The 22,150-nt window shown below is 56.6% G+C and overlaps 1 protein-coding gene across 1 annotated transcript in view; it reads right to left on the bottom strand.

Moving 5' to 3' along the window:
• Positions 1-18,671, bottom strand: part of PEA15 (proliferation and apoptosis adaptor protein 15) — a 40,713-nt gene extending 22,042 nt beyond the window's left edge. The window contains exon 1 of the mRNA XM_073322645.2: positions 18,359-18,671. The gene's annotated coding sequence lies outside the window, so the exon portion shown is untranslated. The remainder of the gene's footprint in view (positions 1-18,358) is intronic.
• Positions 18,672-22,150: the final 3,479 nt, after the last annotated feature.

Raw genomic sequence — 22,150 nt, 5'->3', positions numbered from 1 at the left:
CTGATTTGCAGATAACAAAGAGCTGTGAGATCCTGAGATGAAAGGCACTGTAGAAGCACAGAAGACTTTGGATTTGGGGGCCAGAGCTCAGCAGCAGCTCCACTGGTGAATCTTGAGATATGGGGATGGGGGGGGGGGGTCTGCGGCTGAAATGTCTGATTCTCCCCAGTCAAAACATCTCCGCTTTCTTGGGCCAGCAAGGGTGCAGGGCAGGAGACGGGAGTGCTGGAAAGTGCACAGCTGCCCTGAGCCTGCGACTGGGGGAGGAAAGGCCCTAGAACAGGGGGAAGATCATGCCCAGGGCAGGGCAGAGCAGAGTCTGCAGCTGGTAGGGGAGGGGGATGGATCCCACTGCTGGGCGTACGGGTACAGAGCACACCAGGGATGCCAGGCAGACAGACCATTGTGGTTCCTCTGGGGTGGGGGGCAGATGATTCCCTGTCAGAGAAGCCGCCCCACACAGACCCCCTGCAGGTCAGTCTCTCCCCAGCATGAGGTGTGTCCTACCTCAGCCACTCTCCTCCCTGCCCTCCCCCCACCTCTCAAGCTGCTGAAAAACAGGGGGGCTGGTTTGACAGAGCAAATTAAAGTTTGCGGCCCTGGATGAAATGTGAAATGGGCTGAGCGGCCTGAGGGAAGTGGGACAGGGGTGGGGAGGGGCAGGCATAGGAGGGACCCCCCAGGGGACTGGAAGCAACAGTGGCTGAGTTTCTAGGAGCAAAGAAATCGCCATGGCAACTGCCGAGCCAACATTATTTTAACCCTGTCATCCCCTCCTCACTAGCTAGATAGGATCAGTTCCCTTCTCTTTGCCTGGAGAGATCCTGGTGGCTCCAGGTGCCATCCTTACGCACCTCCCTCCACAGCAGGTGGGTACAAGGCTGGGGCACAGGTGCACACACTACCTAGGGCCAGGGTAGTACCCAGCCCAACCTCGGCTGTGCCCTGCTCTGGCAGAGCAGATGGGCTCAAAGATAGAGGGGGTTTGGGGGTGGGGGCAGTCTCTAGGTACCAGTCTAAACTGCATGTGAGAGAGAGAGAGAGAGAGAGATCACCATGTTCCACTGGATGGAAGCAGAACTGTCCAGCTGTGTGTCAGAGACCCCACACTGCTGACAGCCAGTGGAGATTCTCCTTTAGTTCGGGTGTCAGGTTTTCAGCATAAAAGGCCCTGGGGTCACTCCCTGCTGCTCCCTGGGAAGCTGTGAGCAGCTGCAGGTCTGCTGCAGTATTTGCCTCTTATAAATTAGCAGACTGGGGTGGGGGTTGGGTGGGGTTGAAAGGGGTGCTCTACCTCCCACCCACCCTTTTGCCCCCAGGATGCAGGAGATGGGGGAGGGGAAAGGAGAGAGGAGGTGCTTGGAGTGAGTGGCCAGGGATGCTCTGGGTGCTCAGCAGGAGCTGGGGAGCTTCAGCCAGCCAGCCCTCAGCCAGGTGGGGAGAAATACCCTCCAGCTTTTCAATGCAGTGGTGTAACTGAACCAGCCCCCATCCCTGGCCCCCCACCCCCTCCTCTATATCCATGGTCCATGCTTCTGCACTGTGTGGCCCTCACTGCTGCTCCAGCAGTGTGTGTGTGGGGGAGGTTCGGGGGTGGTACCTCAGAGCCCGGCAGGCCTGTCCCACCTGAGATTTCCAGGGAATTCGATCCCCTGGAGTGACCCGCTGTCCTGAACAGCCCAGCAGTGAGCACCACCTCTGTCACAGCTAGAGATTTGCCCGTTCCGTGTTCACAGGTGGATCACAGTGCAGGCCACAGAGATGCGCTGCCCCAATCCTGCCTCCAGCATAATATGCCTCTCAGCTGGGGCAGGGACGGTCTCTCCCTGGGTGTCCGGACAATGCCCAGCCCAAGGGGGCCCTGATCTCAGCTGGGGCAATCTGACGGTCTCTCCCTGCCTGTCTGAGCTGCTGACATTAGAATGATCTGTGCACTCCTTTAATGCTATCACAGCCCTTGGCCCAGCCCTGCCTGTCAGCTCCGCAAGCACAGAGGAGAGGGGACTTCACCCTCACCTCCTGCCTCCTCCGGCCAGCTGAGCTAATGACCCACCACATTAATGGGCGACCTAGCATCTGCAAGACAAGCCAACCTTCGACCTCGGCCATACCCCACCGGCTGCTCATAGCCAGACACCGAGTCTGCCAGCTGGCTGGGGGCCAGGGGCAGGAGATTTGACCCAACGGCTGCTGCAGCCGTCTATAAACACAAACAAAAGACGGGCCAGTGGCTAAAGCACAGGACTGGCATTCGCAGCTCTGGCCCTGGCTCGGAGAAGGAGGAAACAAAGAGCAAAGGACTTCGGGGTTCTGTTCCTGATTTTGCCACGACTGGCTGCGTGACCCTGGACAAGTCATTTCACAGCAGGGACCTTTCTGCTGAGGTGAGATGGGGCTGCCCACTCCAATCACCCCTGAAATTCTGGCCCCACTGACATCATGGGCAAACACTCCCATTGATTCGTAGATTCTCAGGCCAAAAGGGACCATTCTGATCATCCCTCTGACCAGCGTAATTCAGACAATTCCCAGAGCCGAGCTTTTAGACAAATATCCCCTCTTGATTTAAAGATTGTCAGTGATGCAGAATCCCCCACAACACTTGGGAAATTGATCCAGTGGTTAATTAGTCTCACTGTTAAAAATTTACACCTTATTTCCAGTCTGAATTGGTCTAGCTTCAACTTCCAGCCGTTGGATCGTGTTTGCCCTCTCTCGGCGAGACCAAAGAGCCTGTTATTAAATATTTGTTCCCCATGTCAATATTTATAGACTATGATCAAGTCACCCCTTCACCTTCTCTTTGTTAAACTCAATAGACTGAGCTCTTTGAGTCTCTCGCTCTCAGGCAGGTTTTCTCATCCTTTAATAATTTCTGTGTCTCTTCTCTGACCCCTCTGCAATTTATCAACATCGATCTTGAAGTGGGGGCTCTAGAACTGGACACAGGATCCGAGCAGTGGTCGCACCAGCGCCAGATACAGAGATAAAATAACCTCTCTTCTACTCGCAATTCCCCTGTTTATGCCTCCCCCGCACAAGATCACATTAGCTCTTTTGGCCACCGCATCCCAGAGGGAGCTCATGTTCAGTGGATTATCCACCACGATCCCCAAGAGCTTTCTCACAGTCCCAGCTTCCCAGGATCGAGTCCCCCATCCTGGAAGTACGGCGACACTCTTTGTTCCTAGCTGTGTACATTTACATGTAGACATATTAAAACATATCGTTTGCTTGATTGCTCTGTCAACGACCCACCCTCTTCATTTACCGTTCCCCCAATCTTTGTGTCATCTGTAAACTTTATCAGGGATTATTTTAGGTTTTCTTCCAGGTCATTGATACAAATGTTCAATAGGGTGGGCCCAAGGACTGATCCCCGCAGGACCTTGCTGGAAGCCCGCCCACGCGATGACTATTCTCCAGTTACAATTACATTTTGAGACCCGATTTTAATCCCTTTAATCTGGGCCATGTTCATTTTATATCCTTCTCTGTTTTTTAATCAAACTGCCAGGCTGCACCAAGCCTGACGCCGGGCAGGAGTCTCAGGGTAGTCCATCTATTGGGTTTGCTGGGAGCAGGATGCGCCTGCCCTCACACTTATCTCGGCCCACCCTGAGCGAAGAAAAAAGAGCCCCCCAGGGGTGGATGGGGACATTGCCTCCCACACACCCCTGGACTCCCATCCTGGAGACAGTGGGAATCCCAGCTTCATTCCATACCCCCACACCTCTTTATCTCCCCTGGACAATCTGCTTAGTGCGGATCACGTGGCCCCGACCTGCCGTGATGGGAATTGCTCTGCTACCAGCTGACCCCATTTGGGCAGAAGTAATCTTCCCACTTGCTGCTCTCCTGGATGCTGGTGCTGCCCTAAATACAGTGGCTTGCGGGGCTGGGAGAAAGATGACAGCTGGGGTGGGGCCTGGCGCTCTGATAGGATGTAGCACAGGAACGGGGATGCAGGAAGCTGGTTTGTAACCAGTGGAAACAACCCAAACGGGGCTCTCGCTGGTTTCCTTCCTCTCTCCCTCCGCATCTTCCTGTCTTTGTCCCTCGCCATCCATCACTGCACACACAGGTGTGCGAGGAGGGATGGGGAGCGAGTAATTAGAGCAAGGCAGCTGGACTCCTGGGTTCTAGGCCAGCTCTGGGATTGGAGTGGGCTCTAGGGGTTAGAGCAGGTGACTGGGAATCAGGACTCCTGGGTTCCGTTACCGATTCTGCCACTGTACACTCATATGCCCAGTCCATGATAAACATCTTCCTAGTTACTCCTCCTCCAGCCACTAACGTGCTGTATGTAGCAATGACACCTGGCATTCGAGATGCTCCAGGTGCTTTGCAAACATTGTTTTAGGTGTCTGGAGATTTAATTATGCAGCTGCTTGGGGGCTTTTCCTTAAATATCCAGAGGCTGGCTTTCTCCGGACAGTCCCGTGTGATGCAGGCGCTTTCTGCGATGTGTCCGTTTCTTTGGAGAGCATCCAGCACAGAAGACAGATCGGACCTCAGCCCCCAGCGAGCTGTTGATCTCGGAGCTGTTCGGCACAAGTCCCAGTTTGTGGGATTTCATCAGGGAAGTCATTGCTGTCCCCCAGAGGAGCTGAGCCCCCTCGTTCATATCGATCCTGCGCCGGGTGGGTTTGTACGTGGATTTAACCATGGCACATGCCCTGCCACACTTTCAGTTTTGCAGCGAGTTCCGAGATTGATTCAAAAGGATTTTTTTAATCTCTGAAGCAGGAAGAGCTCTTCCTCCGGCTGCTTGTTTACAGATTTGCAGATGAGCGTCTGTGGGGCAAAACCACGGCCAGCCGATTGCGGCCAATGAAGAACCGATTTAGCCTTGGCAGATTCAGTGACTGTTGCTTGGCTATTTGCAGAATTATTTTGGGGGGATGCTAACACAGCTTGCTCTGCCACCTAAGTCCAAAACTTCGGTGCCACCGAGATCCTCAAAACCCTTGTGAGACTGGTGCCCAAGGTTCTGCCTCAGTCCCCCTCTACCCTGGCTCCCCCATCTGTGACACGGGAGGGCAGTGCTATCGATCGGTAGCTGTCCCAGTCGTGGAGCAGGGCCCCAGGTGCTGTACAAACACAGTCTCTGCCCCAAGGAGTTGACAGTCTAAGGGATAATCCTCCCCTCCTCACAGGGATTCAGGAGAGCCGACGAGGTGCCCACAGATGGGTGTCCGAGCAAGGCGGGAGAACTGGCCCTTTGGCATGTAAAAGGCCATTAGGGTGCGTTCACTTCAACAACTCAGGCTGGGCACCTACTCAGGGGCACACTGGTCTCAATGAAGCGAGACAAATTCCAACTGGAAATAAGGGTCATGTTTTCAACTGTCAAGAGAGCGCTGAGGACCGTGGAGAAGCCGGTGTCTTCCAAATGGCTCTCTCCCGGCACTGGCCTCAGATGTAAACCTTGGTGCACACGAGAGCTGCGGCGGCAAAGACCGGGGACAATCTGACCACGCGGAAGCCAGGGAACAACCCTAGATGGGAATGTGTAGAGCCTGGGAAAACCTGGACTCTCCTTGACTCAGTGACCCCTGCCAGCACCCCATACTCCTGAAGAGCCAGTCGAGATAAGGGACACCACGTGGTCTTGGCTGCGGTATGGAGTGACCAGGTACAATGGTGATCAAGGGTCACGGTTGATTCTCCATCACTGGCCAGCTTTAAAATCAAGACTGGATGTTTGCTTAGAAGATCTGCTCTGGTTCTAACAGGAATTAACTCAGGGCCATTCTCTGCCCTGGGTATCCAGGAGGTCAAACTAGATGATCACAGTGGTCCCTTGACATCAGACCTCACGACTCCCAGCTCAGGTTTCTGTGCCCTGCTCCATGCTGTGCCCTTCCTCCCCCCCCCCCCGCCCCGCTCCCAACATCCCCCCAGCACCTGCACAGAGCAATTCTCCGAGGAGGAAAACACCTCCAGAAGCAGCAAAGAGCGTGTTGAGCCAATTCCTCTGCAGGAAGTGCTGGAAGAGTGCCCAGGCCCTGGTGAGGTGCCATCCCAATGGCAAAGCATCATTTGTTACACAACCAATTGCTCCAGAAGCAATTTTTAAAAACAACAAAAACTTATGCGCTGGAGTTGGCTTATTTTCCATGTAATAAGCTGTAAATGTGTCATGTGGCTGGCTCGCCCACGGGACAGTGTGGGGTGTCTCTGTACAGGCTCCCCCCAAGCAGTTCTGTCAGTGCCTCTCAATCCTGACCCACAGTCCCCTGCTATCCCAGCCCCAAGCTCGCCCCATCCCCACAGTTCTGCTGATGCCCCTTAATCCCGACCTGCAGCCCCCTACTATCCCAGCCCTGGGCTTCCCCTCCCCCAGTTCTGCTGGTAACCCTCAATCCCGACCCATGGAACTTTTCCCATTTTGAATTCTGACAAACAACAGCAAAAACTGTTGCAAGAATGTTGTTTGTTTTGCAAATAACAAGGGAGGCGAAGCAACACCCCTGAGGTCGCACAGCCAGCCCTGGGTAGAGCTGGCAGGAGAACCCAGGAGTTCTGAGGCCCCAGCAGCCCCTAACCACTGCTCAACACTGCCTCCTACACATCAGCCAGATGTTTGGTGGCCTCTGTAGCCACAGACTATTTGTGCACGCCGCCTGCTGCATCATTCCCGTGTGTCCCGCAAGGCTAGGTCGTAGCAAGGGGCATGAAAGTAAGAAGCTCAGCGCATCCTCTTGGAAGGGAGAGGACGATGCAACCCATCGCCCAGCCAGGCCTTACTTGGGAGCAGTTTGGCTCCATGGCTCACTGCCTGGCCTGGAAGTCAGGAGATCTGTGTTCCATCTGTGCCACTGCCATGCTGGATGGCCTTGGGCAAGTCCCTTCCCCACTCTGTGCCTCAGTTTCCCCTCCCACCTAGATTCCCTTGGGAGACTTTCCCCAGCTCAGACTAGTTTCCCTCACCCTTGCTCCTGGTTACAGCACTCCGCGAATCCCTCTCCCTGCCTGCAGACCCTTGTCATGCCCTCTCTCTGTCCCATGGAGCCAGCCCTCATCTCCCCCACTCCACAAGCCCATGATCCTTTCTCTGAATCATTTCTCAGCCCTCTTGAGCACGTCAATATCTTCCTGTTAACAAGGCACCAACCATGACCCCCTGAGAGCTCCCTGGAGTGAAGGCTGGGATTCTAGGGCCTGATTCTCAGTCAGCTCCCTACCTGTGCCAGAGCAGGAGGCTTTAAGCCATCTTTGCACTCTCCATATTCTAGGGCTGTGCAGTGTCAGTTAGAGCAGCCTCGGGGCTGCTCTAACCTACGCTCTGCTCCCCATAGTGCCTCTATGGCCCCAGCAAGCAGAGAACTGGCAGGGTCCAAGGCATTCCAGCCATACCCCCTGTGCTGAGGTTGGGTGGGTTCAGACCCTTCATGCCACCCCAGGGGGATTCTCAGAGGGCCATTCCCAGCCACCACTTGCAGAGGGGCCTGAGTGTGACTGAGGAGCTGTGGGACCCCCCCCCAAAGCCCCATTACTTGCCCAGCAATGGCCCCCGCTAGCCTCTCTTCTCGCCAGCACAATGTGCTTCCCCTCCGCTCTCTGCACCAGGGGGCTGGACAGGGGCAGGATGCAGCAGAGCTGAGTGACCCTATGGCTCCACCTCCTTCCATGCTGCTTCCTCCTGTCCCCCTCCCGTCCCCATCGCAGGCTCTTGGCATACCTATTCCCCAACCCCCACAGGACCAGAGGCCTCCCAGGGCAGCTGCTTCCTTGCGAGTGTCACAGTGCCCAGAGGAGCAGAGATTTTGGACCCGGGGCTCAGCCACCACCAGGCACGTGATGCTGGGAAGGGCCCTGGGTTTTAGCCCCTTGAGGCTGGGCGGGGAAATCTGGCTCAGTGGAATTCCCACTGTAGCAGATGTGGAATGTTTAACCTGACCCTGGACTGAGATCCCCCGTGTCTGCTGAGAGCATTGGCAGGTTCGAGTTTCCTCCAGACAGCTGGAAATAATATCAAGTTGAACAAGGCAACAGAGCCGATTCCCTCTCTCCCCCCACTTTCCCATTCCTTCGCTTTTTCCCCATCTTTCTTTTCTTCCTCTGATCTCGCTCCGTCACCCTCAGCTCCAAGAAGCGGTGCCCCTCGTGCTCTTCTCACACCCCTGCGTTGTGCTCCCCACCCCCCCAACACCTCTCCCCACACACAGACACTTTGGCCAGTCAACACAAATCCTCCAGCAAGCAGGCCCCCCCCGGAAATGGAATGGAATGTCCGGTCGGCTGCTGGAGCCATGCAGAAAAGCTCAGGGACACAAACAAAAGACGAGCAGAGTGGGGCGGTTGGTGAGCGCCCCAAACAATGGGCCTTTTGTTTGATGATTCCAAGCACCCAGCTCCCCGGGACAATGGCCTTTCAGAGACAGGCCTGATGTGTTAACTGTTTCTGGGACAGCAGTTCGTTCCCAGAGGAGGCTAGTCACCATGCTGCATGCTGGGGAAATTCAGAGGAACAGAACTCAGATCCTCCTGCTCCAAAAGCACAGCCCCCTGCCGGAGAATCACCATCAGCTGTCAGCACTACAGGGCCTATGACACACAGAGGAGCAGTTCTAATTTATCAAGCAGAGGGCAGTGGGAGTGCACTCATGCACTAGCCCAGCTCAGCACAGGACTTTGCAAGGATGCAGTCACTTCTCTCCAAGCACTTTCCAAACATTCCTGAACTGAGCCTGCCAAAGCTGCTGAGCAAGGGGACAAGTATCATCATCCACATGTTGAACAGATAAGGAAACTGAGTCACAGAATGACTCACCCAAGGGTTTTCTGAAAGCCTACAGCAGAATCAGGAATAGAAACCAGTTCTTACCGCTAGCCCCCTGCTGAAGCCACTAGACCCCAGTCCCCTCCTAGAGCCAGTGGGACCCAGACGTCCTGATTCCTGCTCCTCTGATACAATGATGAGACCACTTTCCCTCCCAGAGATGGGAATAGAGCCCAGATGTTCCTGCCCCCCACTTTAAGCCCTAGATCCCACTTCCTTCTGCGAGTCCTGGTCAGAAGGAAATATTTTAAACCAAAGGGGGAACTACACAAAACAGGAAGGGTTTTCCCAGCCCATTTCAGCACAGGTTAAACATGAACCCGCTGGGCTGGCAAACCCACCCTATTCTGGAACCACTTTGCTTTTTTCTCAGCTCTCCGTAGAAATGGATGACAATTTTTGGCCAAAACTTGGGAGGTAAATGCCAATTCAACCAAACAAATGTTTCGCTAATTTTGTGTCACTTGCACTGAAATTGTTCCCTTCAGAACAAAACAAATTTGGGGGTTGGGAGGGGAAGGAGCGATCCGTTGGGTTTTTTTTCAATTTAAAAATGACTTTCAAAATTTCCTTCAGTTGCGTTTGGAAAAAATGCAAACCCATCTAACGGTGCTCAAAATCTAAATGAATCACGCGGATCTTTGTCAAAGCAAAAATGTTTTGTTTGACCTAAAATGGCAGGTTGGGGTTGGTTTTTTTACTTCTAGTTTCACCAGTAATTTTGAAAATGTTCATTCCCATCTGAACCAGAACCACCCCCCCACCCCCACCCGCCCCCGACTTTTCAAAACAACCAGTGCGTAAGGAGGGGAGGGGGACAAAGCGAACAAAAAAGAAAACAACAATTCAGCCAGCTCTAGTGGTTACTACCCTGTTTTGCACCTGCAGCCAGATAACATCTCCCCAACCTCCCCTTCTTGCCCCCCACCAAGGAAAAATTGGGACAGGTGGTTCAGATTCTCTCATAGTTTTGATGCCAAAAGAGCCATTTGGGCAGATTTCCCAGCAGAGCGACACTGGGGAAGGGCAAAGTGATTGGCCAACTCTCTGTAGCGGGGAGATGGTAAGCCCATTGGTGGAATATTTTTGCTATGCAAATCACCAGCAGTGTCATGCTTCAGGGCAGAAGCCAAGGGGTCAGGAGGGAACTGACCAGGGTGCAGCAGGTTCTCCCATCACTGCGTGGTCTTGTGCTCCTTCCTCTGAAGTGGCTGGTGCTGGCCGTTGCTGGAAGCAGGATACCCAGCTAGATGCGCCCATGGCCACAGCATAGCAGTGCAGGGGTGCAGCAGTAGGGGACACTTTGTGGGGACCATGGCCCTATTCTGAGGCTACATCTGGGAGCTGCTGCTGGGTTAACCTCTTCTGGGCTGCCTGCCATGCATGACTTCCTTGGATAGAGGAGCCAAGTGGCGTTGGGAGCTGTCAGACACTGAGTTTCCACATCCTCCCCTCCACACATGTAATGGTTTCTCCCAGCTGAAAGCCTTGCAATGAAGATAAAAGCCCTACTAGTGACAGCTGTTGCGGGAGCCTCCTTTAGCCCATGTGGTAAGGCTGTGATGCTGAGAAGAGAGGGGCCCTAGTTCAAGCCCTGTCAGGGAGAAATTGTTGCTTGGCAGGCATAGACCAAGCTGTGCCCAGGAAGACCTGCAATGCCCACGGGGCCAGTACCAGGTCATACACCAGATGAGCTGCCAGCTGGGACAAGACACATGGGGAGTGTTATTAGGTCTATACACATAGGGAAGTGGGGTCTCCTGGGTTCCATTCCCAGCTCTGACTAGCTCTGTCACTTTGGGCAAACTCACGGTCTCCCTGTGCCTCAGTTTCTCTCTGTGTAAAATGGAAATAATGGCATTGGCCTCTACCAAAGAGGCCTTAATGACTGTTTCTAAAGCACTGGGAAGTGCTCAGATGACAGACGCTGTGGGAAGCATTGTTCTAATCACAGACGCAGCCCAGCCTGGCTGGCGTCTGATGCTTTCACCTGGGAGACATTAGTTAGAGACTCCAGGTGACCACACCCTGTCCCCAGGAGTCAGGACAATCACTCCAGACGAGTGATACACAGGGCAGGGTCAGATGACAGCAGCCTTAGCGGCAGGTATGACATACACAGGTCGATCGATAGATCACATCAAGGAGGTGTCTGGGGATAAATAGGTCCATCAGCCACCCCACCCAGAGGAAAATCTTGCCTCTTCCCCCACACAACAGTCAGCACTGCTCTTAGATGGGATTAGAAAACACCATCCCTGATGGACAAACCGGGTACAGTTGCTCCTGAAGGGGGGTCGGAATCTGCTGCTAACCCCTCATCTCTGCCAGCCCCCGAGACCTCGCTCTGGAAGCACAATACCCGCCCCACCATACTGTGACGGTTACAAAGGGCGGGGGGGAAGATTCATTACTGAGGCTGACGGACAGAGACAGATCCTTGGGCTCTCGCTGGCTCCTGGCCTGCCTTACCTATCCCTGGCTGGGTTTAGCAGCCTTCCCAGCAACCACCCAGTGTCCCCAGGGTGAAGGGGGCTGGATTGAGGGGAATGTCTCGTCCATTTCGCAGTCTTTGGCACGCTTCTTGGTCCCTGCCCAGACTTGCCCAGATGCCCATAAACTGGAGGCATGGCCTGCCCTGTCTTGTGCCAGCAGGGCCCCCAGAGGCTCCTCTCTGCCTGCCCTAGGGAGCCATACTTCAGCCTGGCCAGTTAGCACTTTTGATCGTGTGTCATTGCTCAGGAGGGATGGGGAGGGCAGTTTCACTAGGGTTTGTCCCACCTCCCAAATCCCCAGTGGCCATTTTGGGGTGAAATCCGTGGCCTGGGGATTGGCAGAGCAGAGGAGCCAATGGCCCCATTCGCTGTTGTGGGAGAGACATTTCAGCCCAGTCAGGACATGGTGGGGGGAACCAAGGTCCCAGTGACTCACAAAGAGAGGAAGGTTCATTTTCTGCTAGGCGAGGGTATGTGTGCGAGGAGCTTGTCTGTGTAATCAGTGTGGGGGTGGGTTGGGAGCGGGTACACAGTGAGCGCGGCAGGTGTGTGATAGCGTGCGGAGTAAGCGTGTGTTGTGTTGGGTGGGTGTGCATGTGAAATGAGCGTGGCGAGCATGCACTGAGTGTGTAATGAGTGTGACTGGGGAGTGATTGTGGTGAGCGTGTGCTGTGGGGAACAGAGGGATGTGTTGGGTGGGGTGTATCTTGCACACGGGTGTGGCGAGCATGAGTGTGCAAGGTTGTGTGTGCAGCAGGGGTGTGTTGTGCAGGAAGGTGCGTGTGTGTGTGCAGCGAATGCAGCAGGTGGGTGGCTGTCTGGATGAGGGTGTCACACTTGTGTGTGCAGACACAGTGCGTGTGCAGTCAGTGTGTTGTGGTGTGAGGTCAGGGAGGGTGCATCTCAGGGAGCCTGAGTGTGCGACGAGCATGTTGGGTGTTGATGCATTTGAGTGTGTGGGCATGTCCAGCAGCAGAAATCAGGCCCAGTTCTGGGAGGGGGTGCTATGGATTCAGTCCCCGCTCCCCATCGCCCTGAACAGAGTGAGGCTGCATGGATCCTCTGCCTTTCATCAGTGACCCACCCGGGTCCTGCCCCGAGCATGGGGCAGAGGGGACGGGCCAGCAGGCAGGGGCATGGGCCATCAGGCACGGGCCATCAGGCACTAGGGTCTGCAGGAAGAGTGGGGATGGGCTGAGTTTCAGGCAGCAGGGTCAGTGGGCAGGGCAATGGGGCACTGGGGATGTTGGCAATGCTCCTTCCTCCTTTCCCAGCCTCTCCCCTCCCTGCTCAGCAAGGTTCAGGGCCCTCTGGCCGGCTGTTCCCTGCCCCTTTCACTCAGTGCTGCCGTGTTTGCCCTGGTGCTGCCAATACGGGTGGGCTGCACGGCAGAGTTATGGACTGAGATAGCCTGGCAAAGCAGCGCTGAGCAACGCCCTGGGCCCCGGGCACCCTTTGCAGCCATGTGCTCTCAGACCCAGCCCCCATGGGTGCCCCAGATTCCTCCCACACACACACACACCTGCAAGCCTCCCCCCAGGACAATTCCTTAGCACCCAGACAGCACCAATGTAAAGGTCTCCAGCTGACATTTACACCCAAACCAGCTCCAGGGGAGGCAGCTGCTGTTTCAAACATGGGGGAGAAGGGAACCCAGCAGCCGGGCTCCAAACAGGGGCGGGGATCCCAGCATTTTGCTGCATGGACAGCATTCCTAATGTGATTGGTTAGATTAGTGGTTTTCAGCCTTTTTTCATTGTCAGACCCTTACAAAATTTTGAATGGCGGTGCGAGCCCCTTTGGAAATCTACAAACCCCCAGGGGTCTGCAGACCACAGGTTGAAAACCACTGGATTAGCTAGAAAAACAACGAGGAGTCCAGTGGCACCTTAAAGACCAACAAATTTATTTGGGCATAAGCTTTCGTGGGTAAAATCCCCCACTTCTTCACAAGCATGCATGCATTTTTTAGCCACGAAAGCTTATGCCCAAATAAATCTGTTAGTCTTTAAGGTGCCACCAGACTCCTTCTTGTTTTTGTGGATACAGACTAACAGAGCTACTCCCTGATACTGGATTAGCTAGATAACTAGAGGAACATTAAAGGGCTGCGTATGGGGATGGGATATAAGGGGACATACATATATGAAGATGGATAGATACTGTCAATGTGTGGCTAGAGATACAGCCAGCCAAGGATTTACCCCACTAAAGTGAGTGATCGAGGTGCCTGGCTGGGGAATGAGGGACAGCCCTGCTAACAGTCTGGGACAGGAGAAGACGCTGGCTAGGAAGGTGAGCAAATAGCCACCGGTCAGGAGCTGACAGAGACACTGACAGGGAGGCGGCCGAAGGGACCAACTCACAAGAGAAAGCAAATGACAAAGCTACACAGCTTGTGGGGCTGGCTGCCCACGGGCTCCATGGACAGCAGAGAGGTCCAGGGAGTGGGGAGCAGAGCCCAGGGCTCACAGAGATACGGGGCAGGGCACATGGGCGTGGAGCTTTCGGAAAGGGCAGAGTGATGACACAATGATGGGAAACACGGACATTTTGGGTCCCGGGTTCCTCCACCATTAAACTGGTGAAATTCTCAACTGTTTCCCCTGTGTTTGTAGCTTCGGTGCCCCCTTGACATGTGGATGGCATCTCTGACATGTCTGCCTCTAGTGGCTGGTCAGAGGATGAGGATAAGGCCCTACTACTGCCGGCTGCTAACAGAGCTGCTCCTTTAGCTCAAGTGGTAGAAGACCGTGTCTTTAATGCTTAAGGTCCTGTCATGGCCCTCCGAGAGGGCTGTTATGACAAGTTTGGCACATACAGGGGTACAGTGGGGAGGGCACAGTGCTGGCACTCAGGAGACCTGGGTTCTGTGCCTGGCTTGCCTTGGGCAGGTCACTTTCCCTCTCTGGGACTCAGTTTCCCTTCCCATACTTGTCTGTCTGGTTTATTCAGATTCTTGAAAGCAGGGAATGTGTCTGTGCAGTGCCCTTGGGGCCTCTATGTACTGTCAGACACATAGTCAGAACTCCAGCTGGCCTGCAGCGGTTCCTGACGGTGAACACAGACGGCTGGCAACAACAGAAGGAGAAAGGGGTCTACTCCCAGCAGTCAGATTTCTGAGGGAGTGACTCGCATCCCACAGGAGAGGATGGGGCTCAGGGGTTTTAGCCAGCTGATCCGCAGGTCCAAGAATCCAAAACAGCCAACTGCAGGGCTGGGTAAAACTGCACCCCCCGCCCCCTAGCTGCACAAGTACCTGCCCTCCTGGCAAGAGTCACGGCAGTAGCATGCACATGATTGTGAGAGCACTGGGGCACAGCCCTAGCTGTCCGGGTGGGAGAGGAGCTGGTGATCACACTGGGATACAGACGGGGCAGCAGCTGCATGGGAATGGGGAAGGGGTTCTCTGCCATGCACCACAGCCTGTGTGCTGATGAGACATATGGAGGGGATGTGATGAGAGCCGCGAGCAATTTCCGATGCGATTGTTTAATCACCAAAGGCCCTGAGGGTGTGGGGGGAAGATGCCTGTGAAAGGAGATTATAGAACCCGTCACATGATGCAGCCTGGCCAACGCCCGCATCACACTCACACTTCCAATCTGTCCCCTTTCCCCTGCACTCCTTCTCCCCATCTCTGCCCCTCTCCCGCTCGGCCTGACAGCTGTGAAATCTTGCCTTAACCTCTCTCCAGTAGCCCACCCTCTGCCCCTTCATTTGGCTCCACGCCAGGACAGGGCATCGTGACCGGTCTCTGCACAGAGGCTTGGATGGCTGCTCTCGAGGGGTCTCCACAGCACTGCCTCGTGGTTCGGCTCAGAGACAAGCAGCCCGGATCCTGGCGCTGGAGTTAATCTGCCAGCTCCTGCCCCATTAAAGCGTATGGAGCAGGCTTGAGAACACAGGCTTTCTGCGCTGCTGGCTGGAGTGTGACCAATGAGACCCAGTCTCTGCTTCCTTTCGCCCCTTACCCTCAGCAACGCTCCTCTTCCTCCCACGATGGCGGAGCCATGTCCTGCAGGAGGGCTCGGGCTGTCAAAGCAGGGGTCATAGCTACCCTAGGAAGGATGCAGCCAGTATCCACCAGTGCAGGGCTGGGAGATTGGGGAGAGGCTGATGGACGGTGGGCGTTGGGGGAGGGAGGGAACAAGATGACAAGGGCCCTGTAAGCTCTTTTGCTCAGGGTGAGCACGCTCAGGCCCGTGGGTTTCCCCAGTGGTGTGGGGTTTAGGAGCCCCAGTTTGGGGTGCCTTAAAGAGCTCAGATTTTCAGGAAGTGCTTCCTGAAAACCTGCATCTCTGTTGACAATCGCAGCCACAGCAACTTTCGCTGGGGGGCAGCAGGACAAGTGACCAGTTCCCCTGCCACAGACAGCCAAAGAGCCACAGGATTAGAGTCTGTGTCAGCTGCCAGGAGAGAGGAGACAGCCCTGGGGGAAGGGCACTGGGCTGGGGGTGGGGACCCAGGATTTTCAGCACACTGGGCACAGAAAAGTCAGTTCATGTACCTGGATGGGAGCGAGGTCTGAAAGCCCAGCCCTCAGTTCTTGGGAAGGCAGTCTGCCCACTCCTGCAGGGCTCCAGGGCAGAAATCCGATGCCAGGGCCACGGCCAGGCTGTGGGTAACTGCAGGGCTGGGTTACCTGGCATCCTGTGTGTACGAGTTTGTCTAGACCAAGAGCTGGAGTCTCATTCTAGAGACAGGCACTTCCACTGCTCTCTGAACAGCTGAGCGTCTGCTGTGGGTGTGCGTGCCGGGAGACGGTGGGTGCATGGGGGGCTGGGGGGGGCATCTCTAGGTCTAGATACACAGGGCCCTGGATTCTCCTTTACAGGACAGAGGGGGGTTGTCAATTATAGTTCCTGCCAGAGGGGTCTGCAGGGACCTTGGAGCAAATGAGGACCAGGCCCCAAATCTTTCCCCAAAGTCACAAGTCAGTCACCCAGCACCAGAGATGTTTCCATCTCAGGGGCTCCTGCTTGGCCACTCACATGCAGGTGGCTACAGCCCAGGAATGGCAGATTCGCAGCAATCAGGGGAGTCCCAGAGGATCGACAATAACTACACCTCCCACATCTTTCATCCAAGGGCAAAGGCTCACTAGAAATAGCTCCCTGCCTCCCAAGGAGAACTCAGGATCATCAGCCTGATGTGATGGGCAGGTAAACAGAGGCACAGAGGATACAACATGCCCAAGGCCACACACAGAGTCAGCAGCAGAGGGGGGGATAGAACCCAGGTATCCTGACTCCGCCCTGTGCCTTAGCATCTAGACCCTACTCCCCTCCAGGGCTGGAGATAGAACCTGACTCCCAGCTCCCCCAGATCTAACCCCTGCACCCCACTGCCTCATACTGACCATGTCTCCCAGCAACCCACAGTTGCCTACTAGTGGCCAGAGATTCGGCACAGTTAGGAGCATCACCCCAGGGTACCTACTGCACTCGCATTAAATAGCCTTAAGGGGCAGACAGAACAGCTGGGAAAGTTGGCATGGTGGCCCACGCCCTGACGCTGTGAATGGCACAGTGTCCAGTGCATCCTTTCCCCCTTCTCGCCCCTACACAGCTGGCCTGGAGAGGGTTTTCTGCTGGGAAGATAATGCCGCCACCACCACCACCTCGCTCTGCATGAGCACTTTTCATCAGCAGCTCTCAGTTTGCAGTGGGGAGATATTATTCATAACACCGTTGACTACCTGTGTTACGGCAGCCAAGAGCAGAGCCCCATTGTGCCAGGCACTGCCCCGGGACAGAGTCCCTGCCCCAACCAGCTCACAAGCGAAACAGACACAGGAGAGATGCTGCCCCCATGTTACAAATGGGGGGCTGAAAGGAGGCAGAGGCAGGGGCTGAACCCTAATCTCCCACAAAATTCGCCCATTCCACAGTCCCAGGGGTTCCTACGCAGCCTCCTGGGCTCCTGTTTGCCGTGTTGCCCAGAGATTTCCTTTGAAAATGGGTCCCAAGGCCGCCCAAACCTCTGCCCTGAAACAGCCTCCCTTCCCCAGCAGAAAAGAGCCCGATGCAACAGCTTCCCTGGCCAGCCACCGAATCACGCTGGCGGGCGGTGACATGGCTGTTCCCTGGCGTGGGCATTGCCTGCCTCTAGATTTCACCACTTCCCCTCTGGGCAGCCCCAGCCCTGCGATCCCCTCCTCCTCCTCCAGATCTTTGGGGGAAGCCCCCTGCAGCTGGGCTGGGGCACTAGCAAAGGCAGCCACAGAAATGGAAACTGACCATGGGCGGAGAGGAAGGGGAACCAACAACCCCAGGGAGCTGCCAGAACAGAAGCTCTGGGGTTTGGGTCCGGGGCGGATTTGCAGCTCCAGTGGGGCGGGGAGGGACTGGCCTGGTCCCCAGGGGAGAGACACCAGAGAGATTTCCCAGGCTCGCCAGCTCTCCGGAATAGGAGCTGTGTTTGTACAGCATCGAGCACAGAGCAGGCGGCGCTCCGCGGGCACTTCCCTAATTCCCAACACCCGGGGCGGGGGGGCTGCACCAGCTAGGCACAAGGGGGAACGAGGAGCCTGGTGCTTTCGCGGGGTGAGAGAGAGAGAGACCAATCTTTAACCCTTACAGTGCCGCCTCCAGCGTCTGCTCCCAGCTGTCCCGGGAGCCAGCTCAGCGCTGCTCGGAGACCCCCAGAGCCCCTAGGGCGCCAGCGCCGGGCAGGGCTCCTTGGGGGCGGCGGGGACCGAAATCTCGCCCCTGCCCTTGTTCCGCCGGGAGCGGCACGTGCGAGGGTCCCGCCCGGGCTGAGCTGCGGGCGGGGGGTGTCCTGCGGGCGAGGGCGCGTCGGGGCTCATCTCCCCGGCGCAGGGTGGGTCCCTGCCAGCTGCATGTGGCCGGACGCTCAGGGGAGTCTGAGCTCCGGAGGGAGCCCGCGGCTGGCCCGGAGCAGGAGCTGGGAGAGGCCCGGCCCTTTGCCGGGGTGCGAGCCGGGAGTCAACCCCCGATTCCTCCCGCTCCGGGCGCCGCGCTCCAGGGAGACTGGGCCAAACCTCCCGGGGCCAGGCGTGACTTTGGGAACCCGCCGACGCCCCCCGCCCAGCCCGGCTGCAGCAACTTACCGGCTCCGGGGCTGGCTCTGGCTCCAGGCGCTGGGGGAGACCCGCAGGGGTCGGGCGCGCTGCGCCGGTGCCGGTCCGCTCGGGGCTGGGGCTCGGGGCGGTCCCGCCGCGCCTGGCTGCGGGCCGGGCTCGCCTCCCGGAGCGCCCGGTGATGTCAGCGCCTGAGTGCGAGCGGGGGAGAAGGAGCCTTTGTCTGCATCCTCCTGGCTCGCCGGGCTGCGGAGCGCGGAGCCGAGAGATCTCCGCCAGCGGATTTAACCCTTCGCATCCCACGCCCCTGCCACAGGCCGCCGCCCCTGCGCCCGCCCCCTTCGCGGAGACACCCGAGTCCGGGGCTGGCGTCCCCAGAGCCCCGGGGCGGGGGACGCGCGCCTGGTTGGCCCGACGGGGAGTTTCGAGGGGAGCACGCGGTGCTTGCTGGGATCAGCCCAGTGCCCTTGGAAATCCCAGGCTCCAGCATGTCCCCCGCCCAGGGGTTGAGCGACCCAAGCACCCCAGGGTGGCCAAGAGCCCGGGCTAGCGGCTCCCAACAGAAAGTGAAACTGGCCCATTCTCTGGGGAAGGGGCCGAGGGCTGAGAGGCCAAGGGCAGCTGCACCAGTCGGTTGAATGGTGTGTCTCTTTTCACCTCGGCCATCTGGGGCGGGAGGTTCACACCCGGCCGGCTCCTCACCTAGCGTAAATGGGCACTGCTGGCCCCTGTCCCTGGGGTCGGGGTTGGCCCCTTTCCCTTCTTTCCAGCAAAGCTGCACCCAGCAAAGGGGCAGCTCCTGCCTCCCCAGCAGGGCCCAGACCCAGTGGGACAGAACCTCTGACTCCAAAGGCTGACCCAGAGGCGAGAACCTGCCAGTGTCCCAGAAGGGCATTCCCACCCATTGGCCACTTGCCATCATCCCTTCACACAGGACATTTTATTACCCTGGGCTGCACTCATTGCTTTGTTATTGTAGGATCACCCGGCAATGAAAGGCCGCACTCAGGGGTTTGTTATTGTAGGGTCACCCGGCAATGAAAGGCCGCACTCAGGGGTTTGTTATTGTAGGGTCACCCGGCAATGAAAGGCCGCACTCAGGGGTTTGTTATTGTAGGGTCACCCGGCAATGAAAGGCCGCATTCAGGGGTTTGTTATTGTAGGGTCACCCGGCAATGAAAGGCCGCACTCAGGGGTTTGTTACTGTAGGGTCACCTGGCAATGAAAGGCCGCACTCAGGGGTTTGTTATTGTAGGGTCACCTGGCAATGAAAGGCCGCACTCAGAGGTTTGTTATTGTAGGGTCACCTGGCAATGAAAGGCTGCACTCAGGGGTTTGTTATTGTAGGGTCACCCGGCAATGAAAGGCCGCACTCACTGGTTTGTTATTGTAGGGTCACTTATGAGTTTCTACTGCACTGCCAGCCCTGACCCAGGGAGCTGGGAAGTGAAAAAGATGCATCTAAAGAAGGACACAGACTCTATAACCAGCTGCTAGGAGATGCAGCTCCCAACCTGGCTCCTTCCCCGCTCTTCCGCACCCCTGAGTCTGGCTCCCCCAAGCCTGGCTCCCCCCGCAAGCCTCTCACAGCCCCTTCATGATTGCAGGATCCACTCCTCTGTTCCCCACGAGACAGCCCATCTCGCCCTTCTCTCTTGCCATGCCATCCCATCGGGAGGGGTCAACAAACCGCATCGCAATCTGAGCAGTGTAAGAATGAAATCAAAAAAAGGAACTGGGGCCTTTCGCTTCCCCCCCAAGGAGGGGGGTGTGGGACTGGAGACATGACATCAGGGTTTATTTTAGCAAGCAGCTCAGACCCTGTGGGTTTGCCCATCTGGTTGCTGGTGGGGCCCTTGGGCCCAGGCCTGGGCCGCGTCCCGGGCAAGGGCATGACAGTGGGGCCCAGGTTTCTGGCTGAGTTTTGGGGCACGAGGGGAAAGGGAGCGGCCTGTCTGCACTTGCTTCTGCTCTGCAGCACAGGGATCTGCTGCCTGCTCCAGCCGGGGGAGGCCAGAATCAGTTCCTGTGCGGCTGCCAGCTGCAGTTCCTAGATGATGTGACCCTGGAGCTACAGCTGTTTGGAAGGCTGCCACCACCGCCCTTGGGAATGGTGTGGGAGGTGCTTGCTATGCGGCACTCCCAGCTGCTCCGTCCTGGCCTCTCCCAGCAGGGGACGCACTGCAGGGAGCGGGGCAGGAGGGCTGGCCAGGAAGGGAGCTCCCAGCTACTCCGTCCTGGCCTCTCCCAGCAGGGGACGCACTGCAGGGAGCAGGGCAGGAGGGCTGGCTGTGGAGGGAGCTCCCAGTTGCCCCAGTCCCAACTTCTCCCAGCAGGGGGTGCTGTGGGGAGTGGGATAGGAATGCATCCAGGGAGATCCGGTAAGGGCAGACGGAGCAGCTGGAGCAAAGCTATGAAGGGGTTAAACTCGATTAGGGACATTAACAAGATTCTGCCCAAACAGGAAGATCATGTAGTTATCTAGGGTTGGGGGTCTCTCTCTCTCTCTCTCTCCCTGGGGTTTGTCCCTGGGAGAGGGTGGGCAGCAGTGCTTGTGTGGGCCGTCACCCCTGGGCGGACACCCTGGGGGAGCTGGGTCTCTCTGGGAGCTCCAGGCAGGCCTGATGCTGGGTGTTGTCTGCTGCCCCTGGCCTCCTGCCGTCTGTGCTCAGGGCTATTCCATTGCGGTGTTGCACAAACACCCTAATCCAGCGGGTCTCAAACTGAGGGTCAGGACCCCAAAGTGGGTTACGACCCCGTTTTAACGGGGTCACCAGGTCTGGCTTAGACTTGCTGCAGCCCAAGTCCGAAGTCCGAGGGATTGAGCCCCAGGGCAGCAGGGCTCAGGTTACAGGGCCGCTGCTTGGGGCTGAAGCTCTTGGGCTTCAGTTTTGCCCCCCGAAACCAGGGAGGCAGGGCTCAGGCTTTGACCCCCCCACACCCAAGGTGGCAGGACTCAGGCAGGCTCAGGCTTCAGTCCCCCCTCCTGGGGCCGTGTAGTAATTTTTGTTGTCAGAAGGGGTCACAGTGCAATGAAGTTTGAGACTCCCCTGCTTAATCCCATCTCCAAGGATTTTCATATGAAAGCATAATGAGATTTCAGCAGGGCATCCTCTGGCATTGCCTACTGCCCTGCTATAGCCATCAGCATCACCAGCATCACCCATCCCTGGCCTGGGGACTCTGCTTTCAGCCTAGTTCCAGTTTTACAAACACTACTAGAGCCTTACTGGGAAGTGGGTAAAATTGGTCATGCCTCCCAATGCTGAAAAAATGCAGCCATCTCTGGGGTGGGGCATGGCAGCTGCTTAACAGCCTCACAACAACTCTGCACCGGGTTCACCCACCCAGCACTGATATGCAGCCACCTCTGGGGCGGGGCATGGCAGCTGCCTAACAGTGCAGAACAATATTACAGTTTAGGACAAGAAGTGAAGAAGAGTCTTGTGTCCAGTGTAAACATCTGAGCGAATTTATTCTGGCAGAATGTAATTACCCTGGCTGGAATGCAGCCTAAAACCTCAGTGCTTGTGAAAATGAAGGTGGGAGGGCAGGATCGTGGAATTATGCGTCTGACCCAGCAGACGGCAGGTCCAGCACCACCATTGGGTCAGCAGTGACTCAGGGGAGCGCGCCCCCTATTGAGCCCACACCCCATACCCTGCAGCACAGCACCCCCTAGTGTCACACTGGGACATTGGGATCAGCACTCACTGAAGGAGCGAATCTCCTATGAACCCCTGCTTTGGTCCCTGCAGCACAGCACCCCCCTTGGAAATGCTTCCCCCAGATTAGAAATTTCCTGCCAGAGCCAGATGCCGT

Source organism: Lepidochelys kempii, chromosome 24 (genome assembly GCF_965140285.1).
Source record: "Lepidochelys kempii isolate rLepKem1 chromosome 24, rLepKem1.hap1, whole genome shotgun sequence".
Taxonomy (NCBI): domain Eukaryota; kingdom Metazoa; phylum Chordata; order Testudines; family Cheloniidae; genus Lepidochelys; species Lepidochelys kempii.
This window is presented reverse-complemented; position numbering and strand designations above follow the sequence as displayed.